Source organism: Sorex araneus, chromosome 3, assembly GCF_027595985.1.
Source record: "Sorex araneus isolate mSorAra2 chromosome 3, mSorAra2.pri, whole genome shotgun sequence".
Classification (NCBI taxonomy): domain Eukaryota; kingdom Metazoa; phylum Chordata; class Mammalia; order Eulipotyphla; family Soricidae; genus Sorex; species Sorex araneus.
Window position 1 is genome coordinate 67885917 of NC_073304.1, and position 24949 is coordinate 67910865.

At 36.5% G+C, this 24949-nt stretch overlaps 1 long non-coding RNA gene across 1 annotated transcript in view; it reads right to left on the reverse strand.

The window, feature by feature from the left end:
* Positions 1-24949, reverse strand: part of LOC129403610 (uncharacterized) — a 66413-nt gene that overhangs the window by 36218 nt on the left and 5246 nt on the right. The window contains exon 2 of the long non-coding RNA XR_008629331.1: positions 11700-11774. This is a non-coding gene — a long non-coding RNA (uncharacterized LOC129403610). The remainder of the gene's footprint in view (positions 1-11699; positions 11775-24949) is intronic.

Here is a 24949-nt window from a genome sequence, read left to right on the forward strand (position 1 = left end):
TTTTTTTTTTTTTGCTTTTTGGGTCACACCCGGCGATGCACAGGGTTACTCCTGGCTCTGCACTCAGGAATTACTCCTGGCGGTGCTCAGAAACCTTATGGGATGCTGGGATTCGAACCCGGGTCGGCCGCGTGCAAGGCAAACACCCTACCTGCTGTGCTATGACTCCAGCCCCTCTTTAACACTTTTTAATAAAAACAGCAAAAAATGAAAAAGAAAGAAAAGTGAATATATAAGAAACTTCCCAAAGATTTTTAATGCAGTTTATCTCTATTGAGAAGATGTCAATTAGGAAACAAACCCAGGATTTATTTGTAATCACATCCAACATTAAAAACAGCGACACATACTTTTAGTTGATTCTCACAGGTCCATATTCTTGGACACTAAATCTGATCATATAAACATAGCTCTGATGAAATAATTCCATTGATATTCAAAATGCAAAAGATTAAGTCAGGAGGAGAAAGGTGGTATTTTCTGCATCTTTTTTCTTTCCAGTAAAGTTTGATATTCCACCCCCCTTCTTAAGACACACAGTCCTTCCTAGAAACTTTACTGTCATGATAGTACCTGCAGAGTGATACCACCACCAGACCTGGCTGTTTGTTTCTGAGTAAGAACAGCTGTGCGACAGACTGTCTGAACAGTCCCCATTCAGGATGCAGCACAGATCTCTGACACCGAGGCAGTACTGCACCAGCTGGCTCTGCGCTTGGTGCTTTGCTATTCCTGGATGATTTACCTGTTCTCAGTCCTGTCACCTTACTGTTTCTGCCATCTAATTATAAACCCATATAACTGGATTCACTCTGCTACAAATTAGCTATGCTATCTGTGTTCCTTCTGAGCCTAAACTGGTCATTTTTACTTTATGATACATGATTTATTTTTAAATTCATACAAGATGCTTGATTATTTATTTGTGGTATATTTTAGCTCTCTTGTGGAGTCTCGATCAGAGTAATCCTCTTCTAATGTATTCATATAGTGAAGATCTAAATTTCCTAATCAAAATCATGTCAGCAAAAGTAGAGCTGCTCTTATGATAACATTTTAGTCTAGAAAATGATTTTCCTTTAAAAGGAATTCAATGGACATGATGACATAAAAAGAAGCGGCAAAATTACACACAATCAGTTCACATAATCAAAACAGCAATGTTTTGTATTCAGCAAGGATTTCTTTTTTACTATAATAAATGGAACAAAATAGTCCTTTTGGAATTCGGCTACTCTGTCACAGCTACAAATGGAATGCTACTAGCATTCTACAGAATTAGAGACAAGCATTTTCAAAAACTTTAGAGGAAAAAGAGCCTATTGACACATATTTTGTAATATTCCTTTGCATAATATTTTATAGCTGGCACTGATATTCTACCTTCACTTTAACTTCATTAGGAACTTGCCATTAAACCAAGATTAGTGTATTTTTAAGTAGCATAATTTGTGGGAATAGTTCAAAGAATTGTAATTTAATTATAATTGTTAAGAAAATTAATGTTTACTCTAACATATACCTTATGTATATATAAAATTTCTGGAGACTTGCCAGATTCATCAGGAAAATCATCATGTCTTCTTGAATGCCTCGATGGTCTTTGCTCATATTTCCATCAGTATACTACCCTAGAAATGTGTGTTAGCTTGTATTCAGTGTCTCAGAATTGCTGAAGTTTTGTGAAAACTTGAGCACCATTCATTAGATTTCTTTTTAATCTTTTAAACTAGCATTGGCCTGATAGAAAACATTTTTCCAAAAATGGTTTTTGATCAATTTTATGGGAACTAAGAAAAAGGGACTAAAATTTGTATGGGTTAAGGAAATAAGTTGTCATTCAAAGATATAAAATCATAATATATCTCCATCAATACCTATAAAGGGTTGTCAAACTAGATATGTGAATAGATATACATAATAATCTATGAATTCTTCATTGGTTTTCATACTACAGTGGCTGGTTTGTTTGAAGTGGAAATGATGCTACTTCAGAAGAACTGAAATATCTAAGAAATACTCAAACTATGGTACATCAACACAATGGAATATTATATAGCTGTTCAAAAAATTAAAGTCATAAAATTTGCTTATAAATGGATGGACATGAAAAGTATCATGCTGAGTGAAATGAGTCAGATGGAGAAGGACAGAAATAGAATGACAGCATTTGTTTGTGGTAGGTAAAAATTATAGCAGGTCAGGCGTTTGCCTTGCACGCAGCTGACCCGAGTTTGATTCCTCTGCCCCTCTCAGAGAGCCCAGCAAGATACCAAGAATATCTCGCCTGCACAGCAGAGCCTGGCAAGCTACCCATAACATATTTGATATGCCAAAAACAGTAACAAGTTTTACAATGGAGATGTTACTGGTGCCCGCTCGAGCAAATCGATTAGCAATGGGATGACAGTGGCAGTGATACAGTGATATAAAAATTATAGAGTAGAAGACTAATATCTAAGGACAGGGAAAACAAAGGCTAGAAGGACTGGTCAATGGTTGAAATCCACCACAAGTATGTGTGTGGGGTGGAGGTTAGTTAAGACAGAGAAAGGACCAGTATGACAATACTAGCTGGAGATTATCATGGTGGTCAAGAACTGAGTGTTAAAAGTAAGTAAAGGGATATATACATGACAAGCCCCCAGTATCTGTATTGCAAACAACAATGCCCTAAAGGAGAGAGAGAGAGAGAGAGAGAGAGAGAGAGAGAGAGAGAGAGAGAGAGAGAGAGAGAGAGAGAGAGAGAGAGAGAGAGAGAGGTGCCTGCTATAAAGGCAGGCTGAGGATGGGTGGTGATAAGTGGGAGACTAGGGACATTGGTGCTGGGAAATTTACTCTGGTGGAGGGACAGGTGTTGGAACATTGAATGACTGAAACCTAATCGAACAGCTTTGTAAGGATCTATCTCACAGTGATTCAACAAAAAGATCTTGGGGAAAAAAATACAAAATAAAATAGAATCCTAAGATTGCCAAAAAAAAAAAAAGAAAGAAAAGAAATACTGAAACTGTCTTTGAGTGGTGAAGCTGCCTTCATTGTGCAGAAAGTGACAACCTCCAACCAGTCACTACACATATGTTATACCACAGTTGGTTGAAGAAGACTTTGCTTTGAGCCTGAAAGTTATCACAAAATTTCTTAAGGAGAGAAGAAAATGCCAATGAGAATAAGAACTTTCATCCTCAACTTTCATCCTTCATCCTTGTATGGATTAGTCATCTTTTTAAGCATTTTATAACTGAAATATGTGGCTTATATTTCTGCAATTTTTATTGAATTTCCTTTTCTGAACTTAAAAAAATCCTTTTTTCTAAACTTAATTTTAATTAAAATATATTGAATTGCTTTCTGTGCATAATTGTTTAAATGTTTACATTTATTTGTATATGACACATAATTTGAGGTGAAAAGACAAATACATATGTGTTCAAGTTCATTGTACACATATAAAAATTACATAGGCAAATATATAATTAATTATAAATATATTTTACATATATTATATAACATATTTTACAGGTAACTTTATAATCAGGTATAGAGTTGCATGCATTAATTACATATCTTAACTTTTAATTTAGGCATTTCTATAACTAATTATAAAACATTAAAAAATGCATTTATTCATTAAAAGCATTTTTTAGTTCCACTGACCTGATCAGCTATTTTCCCCTATTGGTCTGAAGAACTACTTAGAAATCATATTTAACCAAACTCAGTGGGGGAAAGCAACACTGGATATATATCTTATAAGCAATAGATAGATACACGTAGGCTCCTAGTTCCAACTAGAGAAAAGGTTCTATGGTTGGGCAGACTGAATCTAATGGGTTAGGCCATCTAGAAAAGGCTGTTTTATCAGTATTCTCTATTCTAGAAAGGAATGTCCTGTCATGTTATTCTCTCATTATTAGTAAGATATAATTTTTGAAATGAGCTTTAAATATACCAGGTTGAACATGTTAAAAAATATTCTTTTGGTAAAAATAATATCAGCAATTTCATACATTTTAATTAAACTAGTATAGAGAAAATATCTGTACTTATTCAATTTTTAGTGTATGCTTTATACATGATCTTTTCCTTTCTTCCCCCTCCCTCACTTTTCTCTTCCTTTCATCCTCCCTATATTTTCTTTCCTGCCTTCCTTTCATTTTCCCTTTTTTAATTTATAACATATTTTTTATGTATTGATATATTATTGCATCAATAGCACCTTTGTTCCTAAGTTTGCATTTTTGAAGCATACACAGCCTTGATTTTTTTTATTATTCTTTAGTGTGGTGAGAAATTATATGAAAATAGTTATCAGTCTGGTTACAAATTTAGCTTGCAAACTGATAGAAAACCTTCATTTAAGATGTTCACCAGAGAGGCCAGGCTTGGCCCTAGTATGGGTCCAGCCACGGTGCTGGCCCAGGCCAGCGTGGATCTGCGGCCGCAAGGGTGGCTCTGAAGCCCATCCCGGCGTTGCAGGGGGCGGAGGCAGACCCGGACGCGGTGCAGACCATGCTCAGGGCGCCCGAGAGCCGGGCGCTGGTGAAACGCATGATCATCAAGTGTGCCGACGTATCCAACCCCTGCCGGCCCCTGGAGCAGTGCGTGGAGTGGGCCGCCCGCATCTCTGAGGAGTACTTCGCTCAGACGGACGAGGAGAAGCAGCAGGACCTGCCGGTGGTGATGCCCGTGTTCGACCGGCAGACCTGCAGCGTGCCCCGCTCCCAGATCTCCTTCATTGACTACTTCATCACCGACATGTTCGACGCCTGGGATGCCTTCGTGGGGCTCCCCAACCTGCTGCAGCACCTTGACAACAACTTCAAGTACTGGAAAAGGCTGGATGAGATGGGGCTGCGTGGCTCCCACCCACCCCCCGAGCCCTCCAAATAGCAGGGGCACACCAGGTCCTGTCCTTCCAGGAGAGCAGAGCCTGGGGGCGGGGAGCACTATCCCCAGAACACTACTGTAGTTGCATCTCCCATGGGTGCTGGTGCTGACCTCTGAGGCCAGTCACCAACATAAAAAAAAAAAAGATGTTCACCAGAGCCAGAAACATAATAAAGCAGGTAAGTTGCTTGTCTTGCTTGCATATGTCTAACCCAGATCCAATTTCCAGCATTGCATGTGATCCTTTGAGCCCCGCCAGAAGGAAAAACTGCAGACTGAGCAGGATTAAATCCTGAGCAACACCAGGTATAACCCAAATCCAAAAGCAAATGCTGTTTATATATGAGGAATCCATCAAAAGATGTACTATAAAACCCTTTTAGAATCTGAATAAAAATGCTTATAAATTAATAAAGATCTTCTAGTGTTGAATGTTAACCAAATTCCAGATACTAATGTCTTTGTTGGAACCATGCCTGACTTTTGGTCATTCTAATTTTTTTTTTTTTAACCATTAAGCTGGAGTGATAGCACAGCGGGTAGGGCATTTGCCTTCCACGCAGCTGATCGGGTTTCAATTCCTCCGTCCTCCTTGGAGAGCCTGGCAAGCTACTGAGAGTATCTCACCCACTCGGCAGAGCCTGGCAAGCTACCGTGGTATATTCAATATGCCAAAAACAGTAACAACAAGTCTTACAATGGAGACATTACTGGTGCCCGCTTGAGCAAATCAATAAACAATGGGACTACAGTGTTACCATCAAGCTACCCCAAAGACACAATAACACCATCTGATACCTAGAACACCAAGTTAACACTTATATCACTGAAAATGCACATCAGGTGCTTGAAAGAATTGTGGAGGAAGAAATGGCCTTGTCATCTGGTAAATTATAAAAGTGCATATGTTGCTCAGAGTTAAGGAAGATTTTACCTCAAGATACATAAGTTTAAAGTACAAAAAAATCTATGAATTTATTTTTATAAGTATCAATAGTAAATATAATAGAATAAAATGACAAATTCCTCATAACAAATTTAAAATTGGTGAGTTGATCTTGGACTACTTCTAAAAATAAATTCATAGATTATATTTTATTTGATAAAGAACAACAATAAAATTTTACTTCAGGAACTGAATTGCTCATCTCTGTAGACTGCCTTTTTTTCTTTTTATGAGAATTTAGCAGATAGAGTCATGGGTGCCGATTAAAGGAACATGGAAGAGTGGTTATTTCAAGTCTTTTTATTTTAATGATGAGAAAACTGTGACTCAGAGCAGATGACTTGCTAAAGAAAATGAACAAAACTCACATCTCCCTCCCTCTATGATGAAATGAAAAACATTCAAAACATTCAGTAGTGGGGACCACTTTGCCAATTGCCAAGCACACACTTTTTCTCAGCACATTTCTCAAGTGGAAAGCCATATAGGTATGCCATGGATGAAATGTACATGATAATTATTACTTGAGGTAATACTAAGCCTGGCTGGTTTGTGATTAAATTTTTCACATAGTAAGCAGACTGCTTGGATATTATTATCTTTAAAGCAAACATGAAATTAATTTCAAACTAAAGTTTGAGTATCTTAACAATTTTACAGCAGAGGAGAAAAGAATTTAAAAATATGATCTTAGAACATACGATTAATTTTTGACATGTTTTCATGGCTTTTTCCATGCAAGTCATTTCATAAAAGTGACCTAAAAAGGCTTTTTTTTTTTTTTTTGGTCTGATGCTGTCTCCTCAGCTACCAACCAAGTCATTTTAACTAGTTGAAATGCAACCTATTCATATGTTTTTCCTTGGCTTCAGTTTCTATTTCTTTCTATACACTTGCTTTTATATAGGTGTCAAATTCTCTCTAAATGATAGATCACAATCTAAGCTGTAGACAAAAAGTGAAACTTGCAAAATAGATGGATTTTATTTTAAAAGATTTTATCTAGTCTGGAGATAGTACAGAGAGATAATCCTTTCATGAGTTTTAGAATTACATGTGATTTATATTAACTCCTGGTCTCACATACAAATACATTTTGTAAAACATGTCCTTGTAGCTTTTCATACAGCAACTTTAAAGGGCTTTCCTCTTAGGTCTTTGATAATAAGTAAAAACTTCAGATACCTTTTAAGTCAGAATATGGCATTCTTACATATAGTCCTGTTTTTTTTTTCCACGTCAGTCCAAGAAAATAAGCCATTCATTTAGTCTTTCTAAAAACTATATTAGAATTCACTAATGGTGTACATTGAAAATATTTAGCAATGGGAATAAAGAATGAATAAAATTTTCATGGAATATTTTAGTATTTACATTTTAATATTTTAATATTAATATTTCATTTTATTTTATTTTATATTTTAATATTTACATCATCTAATGTAAGCGATCAGTTGATAACAATGTAAAACTTTATCACAGGGCTGTAGAAACCCTACTAAAGAGGCCCATGAGGATTGCTAGGGGTGACCCTTGATCAGTCAGCAGTAAGCTTTTAACTTGCAAGGTGTGGCACTCAAACCTTCCCCACACCTTAAATACGAAAGAAACCATACTAAAGAGAAAAAAGGAGTATGCATAAAACATGATTAAGTCGATTAAAAAAAATTATAACATTGAGTAGAATGTTCAGATCACAATTTAATGTATCAGTTACACACCGTGCTTTCAAGTGTTCTGTGACTATGTATACTTTACCTTTAAAATGACTGAATCTGGAGGATAACTACAGGGTAAACCAAGTTATTCATTTTTTTCCTTGACTCCAAAAGAATATAAAAAATAATTTTTGAATATTCTAGATTTTCATTTTATTGATGACATTTTACATAAATTTGAAAGGGCAGTGTCTTAGGACCTGAGAGAGGTTGAGGAAATATCAAATTTTGTTGAGTTAGATTTCTCAGTATGTTTCTAGTTGAAATTTTGTAATGGGCTTTTAATATATTATACTAAAATTTTAGAAATTCTATTTTAATTATTTAACAAAATGTTAGTATAATATATTAAAAGTCCATGATTTCTCCTGATCAAGCTGGTAATTAATTGAGATTCCATAGTTTTTGTGCTAAGAAGTCCCATGGAAAGCAGGGATGGAGATGATCCTCATCAATACCAATTATTAAGACCTGTCAGGCACTGTTATAAGTGACTGATTGGTATTATCTCATTAAGCTTATAATTTATCTAACAAATGCATACAGATGTTATCTCTATTTTACAGATAAGAAAAGTGAGGCTCCCCAAACTAAGTGCCTTTTCCAATGTCACATGCATCTCATAAAGGGCCAAAGTTTAGAATATTTAAGAAATCACTTGTGAGTAGCTAGAGTGATAATACAGCAGGGAGGCCCTTGTATTGCATGCAGTCAACCCAGGTTAAATCCTCAGCATCCCATATGCTCCCTGAGTTTGCCAGAAGTAATTCCTGTTCCTGAGGGAAGAGCCAGGAGTAACCCCTGAGCATTACTGGATGTGTCCCCAAAACCAAAAATAAACAAACAACAACAACAATAACAACAACAAACCCAACCTGAAAACCAAGAAGAGCAAAGAAAAACAAACAAACAAAATCTTAAAATAAAAATAAATAAGTTGGTGAGGGTCAGAGCAAGAATGCAGCTGGTAGAGCATGTAGGTCACTGGGTTTTAATTCCTGCCACCCACATGGTCCCCATAGCACTGCCAGGAGTGATCTCTGAGCTCAGAAGCAGGAAAAATCCCTGAGCACCACTGGATAAGGCAAAAAAATCACCTATGAATCTCAAATTCATAAATTTATGAATTGTTTTTATGTTTGCACTGATATGGTAGTTCTATAGGTTCGGAGAATATTAAATAATTTTCTATTTTCTTGAATCCAAATTGTTGAATGTTAAAGATTTGGATTTAATTGAGATTATATAGCATTTTCATATTTAATCTTATTTAAATGAGAGCAGTATGAAATGCATGAACTATTATATATCATGAAAATAATAGATTGAAGACCGAAAATGTAATGCTTTAAAGATTTATTTCACGTTTGGGTCCGGAGTGATTTTACAGAGGGTAAGGTGCTTGCTTCACATGCATCTGATCCAGGTGATCCGATCCATATATGGTCCATCAAACCCCACCAAGTGTGATTTCTGAATGCAGAACCGCTGGTACTATGGGTTTGGCCCAAATCAAAAAGAAAGTTTTATCCCATGTTTATTTCATATTTTACAGCTTAGAAACATAACTATTTATCTTTGGTAACTGCATGCTATTCTTGTTAAATTTTATCCCAACATCAGAACTAACATTATATTTGAGGGGGAAACAAAACTACAAACTATCACATAGCAGCATTAGCATCATAGCACTGTCGTCCCGTTCACTGATTTGCTCGAGCAGCACCAGTAACGTCTCCATTGTGAGACTTGTTGTTACTGTTTTTGGCATATCGAATATGCCACGGTAGCTTGCCAGGCTCTGCTGTGCAGGCGGGATACTCGTGGTAGCTTGCTGGGCTCTCCAAGAGGGACGGAGAAATCAAACCCGGGTTGGCCGCGTGCAAGGCAAATGCCCTACCCACTGTGCTATTGCTCCAGTCCACATTAGGTAACAATTATCCAAAATGACTTCGATTAAAGTACTTATATTCCAATCTTGTCATATATATGTGTGTGTATATATATATACATATATATATTTGCATTTTATATATATGTATATATACATATATATAAAAAAAAGTAGCTAGTTGTGGTTTGTCCAGGAGTTCTCTGCCGCACATGGAGAAGGAAGAAAAATGTGGAATCATTTCTACCTCTCTCCTGGACCAGGTTTGACACAGTTCTCACTGTGCTGAGCTCCTTATATGTTTCCACAATCTCTGCATTGTAGGAAACAGCAATACAGGACTAAGATGCTAGCAGCTTTCTGTTATCAGTATCTGCATGCCTCTGATATCAAGTTGACTTTAGTCATTGTCCAGATCATGTAGAAGATCTCCATTAAGTTCTCAGAATTCTAGCTGATTATTCTGTTCCCTCGGCTTTCTTATAGAATACTGTTGATATATGCAACATACTTTACAATTCTGCATTTTTTGCTAGTGTGCATTCTAGCTATAAAGCCTTAGTTTCTGGTTAGAATCCTTAGGAAGTCAGGGACCATGTTTGAAGCAAGTATTTAACTTAGTAGGTTTACAGTGATCGCCACCCTTATTGTCTGTAGTGAGGGTGTAATCACTATACTAAATTCATACTGTATTTCAGGTTCTGTATTTTTTTTCAGAACCCAATCTTAGGAGAAGATTCCATATAATGATTATGCTTTATCTGTAATTGATATAAAATATAACTTAAACAACTTATGTATTAGAGAAAATACATAACTATGTAATATAGAAACCAGAAAGAGAAACATCTTTGTTTGGGGAGGGGAGCATATCCACTGGAGCTTTCTTCTTCTGAGTCTCTCTCTTTAGAGCTACTGGTTGAGAAATGTAAGTGATGCCTGGGACCAAATGAGGAATTGCTTAATGCAAGTCAAGCATGTTAACCTTAACCCTTCTACTATCTCTCAGATTCCAGGGATGGCTCTCTCTCTCTCTCTTTTCCTCTCTTTTTCTCCCTCTCTCTTTCTCCCTCTCTCTCACCCTCTCTCTCTCTTTCCCTCTCCCTCTTTCTGTCTCTGTCTCTCTCTTCCTCTCTTTTTCTCCCTCTCTCTCACGCTCTCTCTCTCTTCCCTCTCCCTCTTTCTGCCTCTCTGTCTCTCTCTTCCTCTCTTTTTCTCCCTCTCTCTTTCTCCCTCTCTCTCACCCTCTCTTCTCTCTCCATCTCTCTGTCTCTATCTCTCCGTATGTCTGTCTGTCTGTCTGTCTCTCTCTCTCTCTCTCCTCGCCATCCTGCATATTGACTTTATTCTTGAAGTGACTTCCATCATAATTATAAGTTGGCTGCTGAGCTCAAGCAGGAGGATTTTATATTTCCTGTTTCACATATGGTCCTTCACAACCAGTAAACTCCTATCTAAAGCATTACAGCATATAAAGTAAGTAACAAATAAATATCTCTAAATTTACAGGAGACAATGATGTGATAGCAGGAAAATATATGATTATTGAATAGCATTATATAGGAAGAATGCTTAAACTTTTTCTTATATATTAGATAGTAATAACATATGTTAATATATTTTTCTGTGTGCCAAAATATTTTAAATTATTAAACAAAATAGTTGACTGTGACAACTAACACTTAAACCATTTGGCAACTAGTCCTCAGGCCAAATCTCTTGTTTAATACCATCATTATTGAATATATCTAATATGTACTTTTATGAGACTGATAATGTGCCAAATATATTTGTATGTTTGTTTGTTCACTTTTTGGGTCACACCCTGTGATGCACAGGGGTTACTCCTGGCTCTGCACTCAGGAATTACTCCTGGAGGACGATATGGGATGCTGGGAATCGAACCCGGGTTGGCCACGTGCAAGGCAAACAGTTTTCCCACTGCACTATCACTCCAGCCCCCGAGTGCCAAATATATTTTTCTTTCTTTTTGTTCTGTTGGTTTCTGGACCACACTCTGTGGTTCTTAGGAGTTACTCCTGGCTCTGTGCTTAAGGATCATTCCTGGTGGTGCTTTGGGGACCATGTAGTGGTGGGTATAGTCCCAGGCTTATTGCATGCATAGCACTTGAGCTATTTGTCTATTGAGCTATCTCTTTGACACAAATATTCCAGATTTTTAGCTATTTAACTATAAAATTATAGGGACTAGAAAAAAGTACCTTATCATACCTTGTCTTGCATGCTACCTTACCTTGTCTTGAATGCTGCTAACGAGGTTTGTTTTTCAACAACACATATGGTCCCTTGAGTCAGCCAGGAGCACTCCCTAAACATAGAGGCAGGAGAAAACCATGAGCACGGCAGAGTGTGGACCAAATGCCAAGTAAATTAAAAAAAAACTATAGTTTTGAAATCCAAATATTGCTTAAGCATACATACATGCATATATATGCATAGAATATAATATATATATATATATATATATATATAATACATTCCAAGAGAGAATGATGGCATGGTTCTTTGGGAAATGAATCCACATTTTCAACTGGGCAGTATCCCATATATCACCACTTCTGGCGAGGATAAGTGGGTTAAGTACTGTTCAAAAGTGCATTTCAACTTATTTCCCAAAGTCTATTTCAGATAACAATAATTTAAAGCTGTGATAGTAAGATTATATGGCCAATAAATTTAAGAAATTATGGGTTAAAGGCTGGGTTCAAATTATTCTTTATACTCAGATTTATCAACACTTTTAATCTGAAAGTATGCATTATGAGTGGTCAAGAGGGTGGGAGAGAATGCTGCTTGTGTAACAGAAATCTTTTTGTGACTACTATTTGAAGGAGAGTACATAGATAAATGGCAGGTTAAGTTGCCTGTTTCTGAACCTGGTTATCTGGTGTTTATGTATAGAATTTTAAAATGTACATATGGTTTTAAAAAACATTTACTCATTCAGTAGAAATTAAAGGCTTACTTTCTCTTTTACTCTGGTAGGATTGTTATAACAAACCTCTAACAAATCAGAACTGTAGGGTAGCTACAATAAAATATCACCTATTACTGAATAGAGTATGTGAAACAAACTTATTTTTTATGTTCTAGAGGCAGGAATTCCATAATAAAGGCACAGGCAGGTTTGATGTTCAATGAAGGCTCATTTTCTGGTATATAGAACTGTCATTTGCTGAGTAAGCAAGGGTCAAGAGACCTCCCTAGTGTCTCTTTATTTGTAAGGGTGCTAATTCCATTCATGAGGGCTCTATCTTCATGACTAATCAACTCCAAAGGACCATTCTCCTAAATCATTTCACTGAGATATAGCTTGTGGGATTGGCATTTGAGAGAACACAGACATTCTGCCTGTGGCAGCTTTTCTGACATAGTGAAAGAGTCCAGTAGTTTATTGAAGTAGCATGCATCGATGGGCATTTCTTTATTATGCTTTGAACATTGTATTAAGTAATTATAATGTTAAACACTTCATATTTTGATTAACAAAATGAAGTGAACACAAAACATAATCTACCAGTTACTGTGTGCCAGGTAACAAATGTCATAGAGCAAGCATTGAAGTTAGAGAGTCATCTCCCAGGGCTAAAATGGTGAAATAGGTTTCTTAAAGAATGTAGGAACTAAATTTAACTTTGAGGAAGGATAGAACTTGTAGGAGGTCTGGGTGAAGAGGGTAATTTGAGATCCTATGAGAATGGTTTCTTAGAGAAACAGGATGATTCCTCTGAATTACAAAGATTATCTTCCCCTGCCAGATTAATAATCAGCTTTGCTCTTTATCAATGACTACTGAACATCTTTATCTTAAAAAAAAGATGTAAAGAAAAAAAAGATAATCTGAGGCACTGTAGATATCACCCACCATTTAAAGAGCTCATTATATCAGGAATGGTTTTAAAACATCTATAAAACTTTAAAAATAAGAGATTTTATAGCATTTTGAGACATTATGGGGCCATGTCATATCTAAATGACTTTTGGAAATCTAATAAGAACTGAAATACTTGTCACAGAAAGCACCTCTTATTGCCATCTAATTTTAAGGTTATCTACTTGAGATAGTGGAAAATCATGAACTCCCAAAATTGTAGATTCTGTAATTTCCCTGCCCTTTGCAATTTTTCTTGTTTTCTTCTAAGATAAGTTTTCATTTTCAAGAAATACATATCCTTCCTTTCTAGTAGCCAAGATAAAAACCTTTAAAAGTTTTCCCAAATTGATACTCCTTATCTAAGCAAGTGTCAATAAAACTAGAAAAAAAGTTTATGAAAAGTACACATAATTATTTCCCTTTCACTTTAAAAAGTCATACACAAGCCTGTGTTGAATCCTTTAAATTCTAGATGTCATTTCTAAAAATTTTACTGTTTCATAAACACTCAGCTGGATTTAAGCTCTTGAAATTAACAAACCAGATATAGCATTTTCCTTCCTAATAAAACATTTTGATTATTTATTAATAAAAGCTGTTGACCTTAATCATAGAAGTCATATTCCAATGGTCCAGTCAAGTTAACTTCATTTGGTGACTGGAAAGCCTGGTAGCAAATAAAAGTAAAAAGAGTACTGACAGAAGTATAAATTATTCATTGGGTGCCAAGAAACTTTGTGTTTTTCATTAATACTATTAAATTCTGCATCACACAGTTACAGAATCTGGAGTGCTATTAAATTATTGCAGGGCTCCTAATGATGAATGAGTAAACTGTATACCATTCTTTCAAAAATATTATGGTATCCTAGGAGACCAAACAAGTAACTAAGCAAAAAAGGAACCAATGAAAATATGTTCAATAGTAATAAAGTGAGAAATTAAAGTAGACAGTGAGAACAACTGGGACTATTGATCCAGAATTAATCCATGTGGTGTAGAGGAAACTATGTTATGCATTAGAAAGAGTGAGAATTTCCATGAGAAAATATGAGATCTGAGGAGAAAAATGCAAAAGAGGTATATGTAAAAAAAAACAAATAAACAAAATGATAGAAATAATTTTAGAGTAAACAGAGGAAATTCAGTTGGCTATTTGAATTGTGAAATTCGTTTCACAGGTTATTAGTGGGTAAAGAGAGTAACATTTGGATCATGGGTTGGGAACCACATTATGCCCTAGGGAAGGTGTGATGGTTTTGGTGTAGACAAAATCTCTACAATAGAGAAGCTCTACTTAAGGAAACTTTATCACTGGTTTATGGATGATAGTTAAAATTAGCTAAAATAAAAGTTAGGTCACCAATGATAAGGTGAATCACTAACTAGTCCTAGTAATAAACCATTGGTTTTATGTTATAAGGATACTTCTAAAGTAAAGTAAAGCAGATCAAACATTATGAAACATTATGAAATGGTAAAGTTCAATATAAAGTTTTGACTGGGCATCCTACTCTACATCCTAGTGGTACATCTCACTTGCAACAAGAAAGCCATGAGTTTCCAGATTCCTTGCACCTCTGCTTTATGGGATGCTTAATACCACAATGAGCTCTATGTGAGCAGCATGACTAAGTGCAAATATTACCAGTATGTTTTTCTTATTGCAGACAAAAAAGATGGAGAGTTTTTTTTCCTAAAGTCTAGTTTCCTAGTATATTACTTCTTTAAAGATCATGACTAATAACAATCTTTTTTTTATAAATTGTAATGTTATTAAGTCTGAAAGTACTGACATATGAGTAAACTCCAGATAATAGCATTTGGTCCTTAAATTGTCATCTTCCCCCAACATGGCTATTCAGCTTCTGATCTGTTCTTCCTTCCTCAAAAGTTCTATTTATAGTTTCAGAGGCATTATTTTTTTTGCTTAGTAAAAGCTCTAACATAGTATTTACCCATTTAAAATAAGTCTATATTTTCTTCTTTCCTTTCTACTATCTCTTCCAAAGAAGAGTAAAGCATGAAATATATGTTTTTATTTTATACTTCCTTTGTGCTATCATTTTTAACCAAAACTTTTGCTTTTGTGTTAATCTTTTTTATTGATCTAAGAGTAGTTTTCTAATATATAACAAGCCTTTTTAAATGCTTCTATTAGTATATATGTGTATATTTATATATCATATAAAACATAGTTGCCATATTTTTCTCTTAACATTTTAAAAATATAGAGCTGTTAGAGAAAGTAAAGGATATTTAGTTAAATTGGAACTTCAGATAAGCTGGAAGTAAATGTTTCATAATGTGATGGTTTGATACTAAACAATTAAGCTCATTAAGACCTTACTACTAAAAGGGCCAAAGAGATAGTATAGACACAAAGTAGTATGCCCCTTTGCTCTATTTCAGGCATCACATAGTCTTCTAAGTATCACCAGGTGCAGCCCTAGTGGTCCCTGGCACGACTGCCTCAGGTGTAAACCCCAACCAAATAAAGATTTTATTGGAGTCTTTGGTAGAATTTCACCAATAGAAATAGCACACGGAAATAGGTTTTCAATTTTTCCAATGTAAACTGGTTTTTTGGTTTGTTTTTGTATTCTTGGCCACATCTGGGCAGTGCTCAGGGCATACTCCTGATTCTGTGTTCAGGGATCACTCCTGGTGGGACTTTTGGTACCAAATCAGGTACCAGGGATAGAATCTGGGTCATCCATGTGCAAAGAAGCCAACCTCCTGCATCTCTCCTACCACTCCAGTGTAAACATTTCGTAGGTATCCCTCCTATCACTCTAGTGTAAACATTTCTTAAACTCACTTAGTGAGAGGAATTAATGACATTTTAATAAAAGAAAATTGTGCTAAATATACTGTACTAAATGAAACTATACTAAATATTGTATAAATTAATAGTAAATATTTTACAAGTACTAATGAAATACAGAAAAGTTTGACAATAATACTTCACTCTTGAAAATTCATTGAAATTTTTGCTATTCTTTCTAAATTCTGGGATTCAAAATATTTTACTGCTTTGATGCAGTTCAGATCTGGAAATGTGTATCAGAAGTATAATAAAAGCGGTAGTAAGTTAACTTATTTATATAGTGGTTTTATATTTAGTTATATTTGGTTATGTATTGCATAACATTGGTTTGTCCTTGCTCCTTCCACAGGGAGTTAAGTTTTATTGAATTATGCCATAACAGTGTTCCTGAGGCACACCTAATTCCATCAGGCTCTACTAATCCTATATTGCTTTTCTCTTTCCTTTATGTCCTTTGCATAGTTTACCAATGTCCTTTTAGTATAGACACAGGAAGACAGTTGATGCTATGCTTTTGTAACATAGGAGTTAATTGACTCCGAATAGTATTTACTCCTGAATATCCATCATATTTATTTGACTTAAGCCTCAGTTGCCCTTACTTCCAAACCTCCCAAAAGAAGAGTCCCAGCAAGGGAAAGAATGGAACCAGGGCAAGGAGAAAGCTACCATGGCATCAAAAAGGAACAAGATAAGAACAATATTAAGAGCATGGTCATGGAACAAACTCTGTCATAACCCAAAAATAAATAATTGAATAAGGATCCTGCTGGGATAGGAAAGACTAACTTGGTCTGAGGACGGTAGCCTGGGATATATAGTGAGATGCCACCAGAAAAAGCCAATTTTTAAGCTTAATGTATCTCTTACTGTGTTCATACAAAATGAGTAGAAATATTAGTAAGAAGTAAATTTACTGTGTTTGTTTACTAGTTGGGCTGGAGTGATAGCACAGGGGATAGGACGTTTGCCTTGCACACAGCCTACCCAGGTTCAATTCCTCCATCCCTCTCGGAGAGCAGGGCAAGCTACCAAGAGTATCTCGCCCACATGGCAGAGCCTGGCAAGATCCCCATGGCATATTTGATATGCCAAAAACAGTAACAACAAGTCTCACAATGGAGACATTACTGGTTCCCGCCTGAGCAAATCCATGAGCAACGGGATGACAGTGACAGCAACAGTTTACTAGCTAAGAAAAGGGGAAAGCAGTACATTCTAGACGGGATCCCACCCTTGAGCAGATCTCTTAGTAATCTATAGTGCTGAACCCCCAGATGAGATTTTGTCTTTGAGTTAATCTCCTAGAAGAACTTCCCCTGCAGGAGAGGCTTTCCATCTTTTTATTGTTATGATAATGTTCAACCCCACTGACATGTACCCCCACACTTCATGATTTTTATATAACTATGCTGTAAGGATCGAGAAAACACTGCACTGTCATCCTGTTGTTCATCGATTTGTTCAAGTGGGCAGTAACGTCTCCATTGTGAGACTTGTTGTTACTGTTTTTGGCATATTGAATACACCATGGGTAGCTTGCCAGGCTTTCCAGTGCAGGCAGGATACTCTTGGTAGCTTGCCAGGCTCTCTGAGAGGGAAGGAGAAATCAAACCCGGGTCTGCCACATGCAAGGCAAACGTCCTACCTGCTATGCTATCGTTCAACTATGCTGTAAGAGAGGAGGAGGAAAAAGGAAAAGAAGAAGAAAGGAAAAATAAACAGTCCCTAACTACCAACTAGCCTGTAGTTCTTGTTCCTCCATTTCCCCATTCCTCTATCCCTTTGTCCATTGGTCACCGTGGGCTGGCCAGAGGAACAGTTCTCCCCACAAAAGCATGTGTCACTTACACTTACACTTTTTGAATTCAAAGTTATATAGTAAGTTCAAAGGTAAATTGGTTTAATTTTATTTTGAGAAACAATTTTTATTATATGGCTGGAGTGATAGCACAGTGGGGAGGGCATTTGCCTTGCACGTGATTGACGAGGGTTCGATTCCATCATCCCTCTCAGAGATCCCGGCAAGCTACTGAGAGTATCCCACCCGAACGGCAGAGCCTGGCAAGCTACCTGTAGCATATTTGATATGCCAAAAACAGTAAAAAAAGTCTCACAAGGGAGATGTTACTGGTGCCCACTCGAGCAAATCGATGAACAACGGGACCAGTGCTACAGTGCTACTGAATATGTTATATTATATATTTCTAATATAATTTGTGAGACATTATAAGAATTATCATAAGCCAGACAAATAATATAGATTGGCATGTGCTTTTAGAAATGTTTACTCAGACTTTTCTATGAGTAAAACTAAAATTCTGAATGAATTTGAAACACTGTTTTGCTTTAACAAAAATGTTAAACCTTTATTAATGCCTGCCAAGACCTTGAGGAGGGAGCCTAAAATTCTAAACTCTTAAGGTATAAGGACGCTCTTCAAATAACTCTCTGAGCTGATATTAGAGAAGGATGAAGGATGACACTTCCATCCCCATCAGGAAATAATGACCCCCCCCACACACACACACATAACCTCCACACTTGCATATTCACTCCGGTCCATGATAGCAGTAGAAACCACACATAAAGGGCTGGAGCGATTGCACAGCGGTAGGGCATTCACCTTTCATGCAACCAACCCGTGTTCCATTCCTTCGCCCCTCTCGGAGAGCCCGGCAAGCTACCGATGGAGCTGCACAGCAGAGCCTGGCAAGCTACCAGTGCGTATTGAATATGCCAAAAACAGTAACAATAAGTCTCACAATGAGAGACGTTACTGGTGCCCGCTTGAACAAATTGATGAGCAACAGGATGACAGTGACAGTGACTGTAATGAAGCACCAGTTCCTTTCTTAGCTAGGGTGTTGTCTTCCCACCTTTTACCCTCACCCCTGTGGTATCAGTAATGAAACACTCTGACTCTCTCAGACAGGGACTCATCAATAGGGAAAAATAAATCTAAAGCAAAAAGAAAGGAAATAAAAAGGAGCAGAAATTAGTGAAACTGAAAGAAAAGCAGATTAAGCATCCATAAGTAAATAGATTTTTTCTTTGCTAATATTAACATTGCTGAAATCTCCAGTCTTTGCCATCTACGACCACTTACAAGATTTAGGTGTAAAAGAGAAAACACATAGTGTCAATATCAGGAAAGAAATGGAGTTATCGTGGTACTTTTGCAGACATCAAATGAATGATTTGTCACTATTACAAAAACTATATACATAAATTTGACAGCTTGGATTAAATAGAGCAATTTTTACAAACTTCAATACATTATAATATATCCAATAAAAATGTATGCATCCCTGTAACTATTAAGAAAATCAAATTTATCATTTGAAAATGCTTTAAAAAGTATCTCTAGTCCATATGATTTCACTGGAGAATTGTGCCAAATGTTTAAAGAATTGTTAATTAGTACCAAATTATACTATAAAAGAGAGAACACTTCTAGTTCATTTTATGAAGCTTGTATTCCCCTGATACCAAAACTGACAAAGTACCAAAAATGATGAAAAAAAATCTAGACACCAGCATACCTCATTAATATAAATGTAAAACTTTTAAACAAAACACCAGTAAATTGATTTCACCATATTAGGGGAAATAATTATATATTATGACTGAGAGGGTTTGTTTCAAGGATAAAAAGCTGGTTTAATATTTAAATTTTTGTGACCAATGCAACACATTAAGAAAAGCTAAAGAATAAAAGTCTCATATTTATATTGATATTTGAGAGAAAATTGTCAACCTCAGAATCTAGAAATAGGGGAGATGATCCCAAACTATATAAAGAGCCTCAATATAATATATGCAATGTAGTTTATTACTTTTCTTTTTTATAAGGGTCAGCAATTTTTGTATCTCAAGTCCAGCAGTTTGGGATGTCGCCCAGAGCCATATAAAGCAGTACTGGGGGTAAGGCAGGCAATGCTGGGAGTCAAACTATGGGCCATACATACTAAGCATATGTTCTACTACTTTAGTTATCTCCTGGGCACCTACATGTTATCTTAACTGAAAAAGACTGACTGCTTTAGTCCTAAGTTTATTCCTAAATTTGAGAACAAGTTAAGGATACCTATTTTCGTAATTATTGTTTAATGTTACTTCTTCTAGTCACTGTAATTAGGTAGAAATAAATATATAAGAATCTATAGAAAATCTACATGATACATACAGATAAGAAAGAAAAATTAAAACTGTCCCTAATTGCAGATGATGTAATTATCTACATAGTGAAGTTCCCAAGAATCTATCCCTCCAATATGAGTCAATCTCAAATCTTCTAAATATGTTGAGTTCAGCAAGGACACAGACATAACGGAACCATAAAAAATAAATTTCTAAATAGACATAATATATATATCAAAATTAAAACTATGATACCATTTATAAATACTCAAAAATCAAATACTTAAGTATAAATTCACAAAAACATGTATGATTGTACTCTGAAAACTGAAGAAAATAAATTAATTATAAAAATCTAAACAAGTGGGTACACATAATACATTTCTTTTTATTGAATCAACATGAAACATGGAGTTAGAGAGAATGACAAAATCAATTTTCTGCAACATGGATGGAACTGAACGATCTTATGTCAAGTGAAGTAAGTCAGAAGGAGAAGGTCAAGAAGTTAATTTTCCTTTAAGAGTATCTAAGGCCATTTTCTCTCTCTCTTTTTTTTGTATGTTTGAGGGCAGGCTGGAGCGATAGTACAGAGGGTAGGGCATTTGCCTTGCACTCTGGCCAAGCCAGGTTCTATTTCTCCATCGCTCTCGGAGAGCCAGGCAAGCCTCCGAGAGTATCCCACCCGCATGCAGAGCCTGGGAAGATACCCGTGGCATATTCGATATGCCAAAAGCAGTAACAACAAGTCTCACAATGGAGACTTTACTGGTACCTGCTTGAGCAAATCTATGAACAACGGGACAACAGTGCTACAGTGCTATGTTTGAGGGCAACAATCAGTGGTGCCCTGGCTTATTCCTGGCTCTACTCAGGGATCACTCCTGCTGGTGCTTTGGGGACACTATACAGTGTTAGCTATCAAACTGGAGCAATAACATGCAAGGCAAGCACTTTAATCCCTGTACTATCTCTCCAGTCTATTTTCTCACACTTTACATTGTCTTTTCATTTAGAGTTTATTTATATATTCCTATATTTCCTTGCCTTACTTTAGACACTGGACTGGAGCGATAGCACAGGGGGTAGGGTGTTTGCCATGTATGTAACCGCTGGGTTCGATTCCTCCGTCCCTCTCGGAGAGCCCATCAAGCTACTGAGAGTATCCCACCCTCACAGCAGAGACTGGCAAGCTACCCGTGGCATATTCAATATGCCAAAAGCAGTAGCAACAAGTCTCACAGTGGAGACATTACTGGTGGCCGCTAGAGCAAATAGATGAACAACAGAATGACAGTGCTACAGTGCAGTGCTACTTCAGTCACTTTGCTCATCTGAATGCATTAGGTAAAAAGCCACCTATGCTATTCCTGAAAGAGGAACAATGGCAACCTTTTACAAAAGGTTATCTTGTAGAAGATGAGCCTTATTGTTTAACCCTGCCCTAGCTTTTTGTGTCTTGAACTGCTAGAATTGTTCAAGAGGCCTATTTTACTTGCAGAACAATAGAGATTGTGCCAAGACCTGCCAGGTGTGCCAGAGGGTAAGATCTCAGCCAGCTGATGGGAAGCCAGACCCTTGAGCAAAAGGGTTAAAAATCTTTAACTATATCCGTCTCCACAAATAAGCAATCTTTTTTTCTACTGTCCATGTGAGCCAAAGAGACTGAGTAGCGGTTAGCAAAATTTGAGGCTCCAAATGAAGGTATAGGCCCTTTTTCTGGGAGATAGTAGTGAATTGCAGTGATGGCAAGAGGGAGCTAAGATGCTATCCACCGGCCTATGTTCCCTGAGAGTCAGTCTATAAACTTCTATTTGTATGCCAATCCTGAACCTTGGCCCACAGGCTGAATAATAATTTACTATGATGTTTTGCAGTGTTCTGGCGGTGATATTTGGCTAAAAGTGGTCTCTTTGATTGATATAGACTTGTAGGACCCAGGAGGGCAAAGGTTTGTTTCCTTACCCTGACTTCATGACAAAAGTCAAGAAATGCTCAGCCCTCTCCTGATCACCTTAAAATAAATAAACAATCAAATAAACAAACACGGTTTGGGGCTGGAATGCAATAGTACAGCAGGTAGGGCATTTGCCTTGCATGAGGTTGACTGGGTTGGATCCCCAGCATCCCACATGGTCCCCTGAGCAATTTCAAGAATAATTCCAGAGTGCAGAACTAGGAGTAACCCCTGTGTATTGCTGGTTGTGACCCAAAAAAACAAAAGAGAAACAGAACAACATAAAAAGGGTACCCAGTATGTGTGATGATTCCCTTAGAGTAACAGTGTTCAGGTAACAATATTCTCAAGCATAGCGGTAGGAGAATGTGAATATGGTGTCACCGGAATAAGAAAGAAACAGAAAATGGAAAACGGAAGAAAAGGAAGAAAAAGTTAAAGGGAACAAAGACAGCACCAATACAGGATCATGCACAGGGATAATGTGAATACAACATGGTGCCCAAGAGCCAGTCAGGGAATACACTCCAGCCGGCACCCAGGGACCCTGAAACAAGTTGTCTGCCTCTCAGTTTCCTGCTTTGAAAAGCACAAACAAGTCTCTACTGCAAAAGGAAGTTTGGGTGTCTTTGGCTGCGTATGTGGAACTGATACGTGGATTTTTTTTTTTTGCTTTTTGGGTCACACCCAGAGATGCTCAGGGGTTACTCCTGGCTTTGCACTCAGGAATTGCTCCTGGCAGTGCTTGGGGGACCATATGGGATGCCGGGGATCAAACCCGGGTCGGCCTCATGTAAGGCAAATGCCCTAGCCACTGTGCTATTGCTCCAGCCCACCTTGCAGTTTTAAAGGATGCAAACCTGTTGTTTTTTAAAGTTAGTAACTTGAACCTTCATCTCTTGTGAATTTAGGAAGTTCACCTGAGGAGGTCTTCAAAGTCAGGGCATCTGATGTGATGTTCACACTCTGTGACCCTCAGAAAGAAGTGTGAAGTTTTGAGTTTTCTGAGTAGGTCTCTGTGATGGGTTTGAGGTTTTGGCAAGATGAAAGGGATTTATCAACATTTTCTTATTTCTTTCACTGTGACTTGGTTCTCATTTGCATGATAAATAGTAGTTGTTTAGCTAATTAAGTTTTTAAGTGGAGATAGTTTAATTTGCTGCTGTATGTTTGGCATCTAAGGACTAAATACATTTTAAAATACCCAAACAGTTTTTCCTCTTCTTTTCCTTTTCTATTTATTTTCTTCTTTTCACTTTCTATTAATTTACGATATTATATACTTTTTAGGAATATAACTTCATACCATGATGAATGTATTAAACTGCACCAAGCACTAAACTTTAAGTACCATTCCCCATGATCAGGTTGACCTCTTTTACCTGTTCCTCCCACCCCACTTCTCCTTTCTTTCTACATTATTCTGTTGTCATTACCTGAGTTGTTTGTATTGTACTTTGTTGGCTGCTTTACTGTCTTCTTTCATTGACTTTTTAATCTTTTAAGGCATTGAGCATATTATATGTTTGCACCAATGAGTAGTTTGAAAAACCCATCACAGCTGGACAAAAAGATGATTAAATTGGGAGTGGTTTCTTAGGAAACTTTTTTTTTGTTATTTTGGAATCAGAAATGGTCATATTCTTCATGTATAGTAATATTCAAACATAAAGAACAAGTATAACTTTTTAAACTATACTTTCATATTTTAATTTGTCATTTATTATAATTACTATCATGAAGGTAAAATAAACCTGTTATCTTCTCAAATGTGTTCTGTCTATAAAGTTTTCCCAAGATAATTTCTGTTGGAGGACTAGAGCAATACCACAGTGGGTAAGACATTTGTTCAATTCTTCGTCCCTCTCGGAGAGCCCGGCAAGCTACTGAGAGTATCCCTATCCCACCCGCATGGCAGACCCTGGCAAGCTACCCGTGGCATATTCAATACGACAAAAACAGTAAAAACAAGTCTCACAAGGGAGACCTTACTGGTGCCCGCTTGAGCAAATGGATGAACAATGGGATGACAGTGCTATAGTGCTAATTTCTGTTGGAATGAACTGGTATTTCTTACTTCTGCTACTTCTTCCTCAAGAAAATAGAATAACATGAATTCTTTGTAACCTATTAGCCAGAATAGGAATTTGTTTGTTTTCTGGGTTTTTTTCTTTGCTTTTTGTTATCTGAATAACAAAATAATAATAATAATAACAAAGTATGAGACTCTTATGTAAGATCTGGGAGACCCATTATGGGACTGGAAATATCTAGCAATCTTAAACTTACAAGGAACTCCACAGTTACTTCTGCAGGGTGATTTAAATACTGGATGAAAATAAATATAGAAGCCCAAATTGACATTTCAGTTGTGCACTAAAATAATTTTCAATTTTTGAGTCAGACTGACAATAATGAAGCCATAGAGTGGCATTATTTTGAGATGAAAATAAGAATCTGAGAGGCCATTAATTTATCTTAAACAAATTAGTATATATTATTTCTATTGAACTTATTTTTACTTTTATCAAGGAAACATTGAATACATAGAAAACCTTACTCAAAATTCAAAACTTTTAAATGGGAAATTGTAAATTACCAATTAATAAATACTTAAACATGAAAGAGAAGGCAAAAAATCAGGATGAATAATTATAGTTGAAATTATCTTTAATTTAT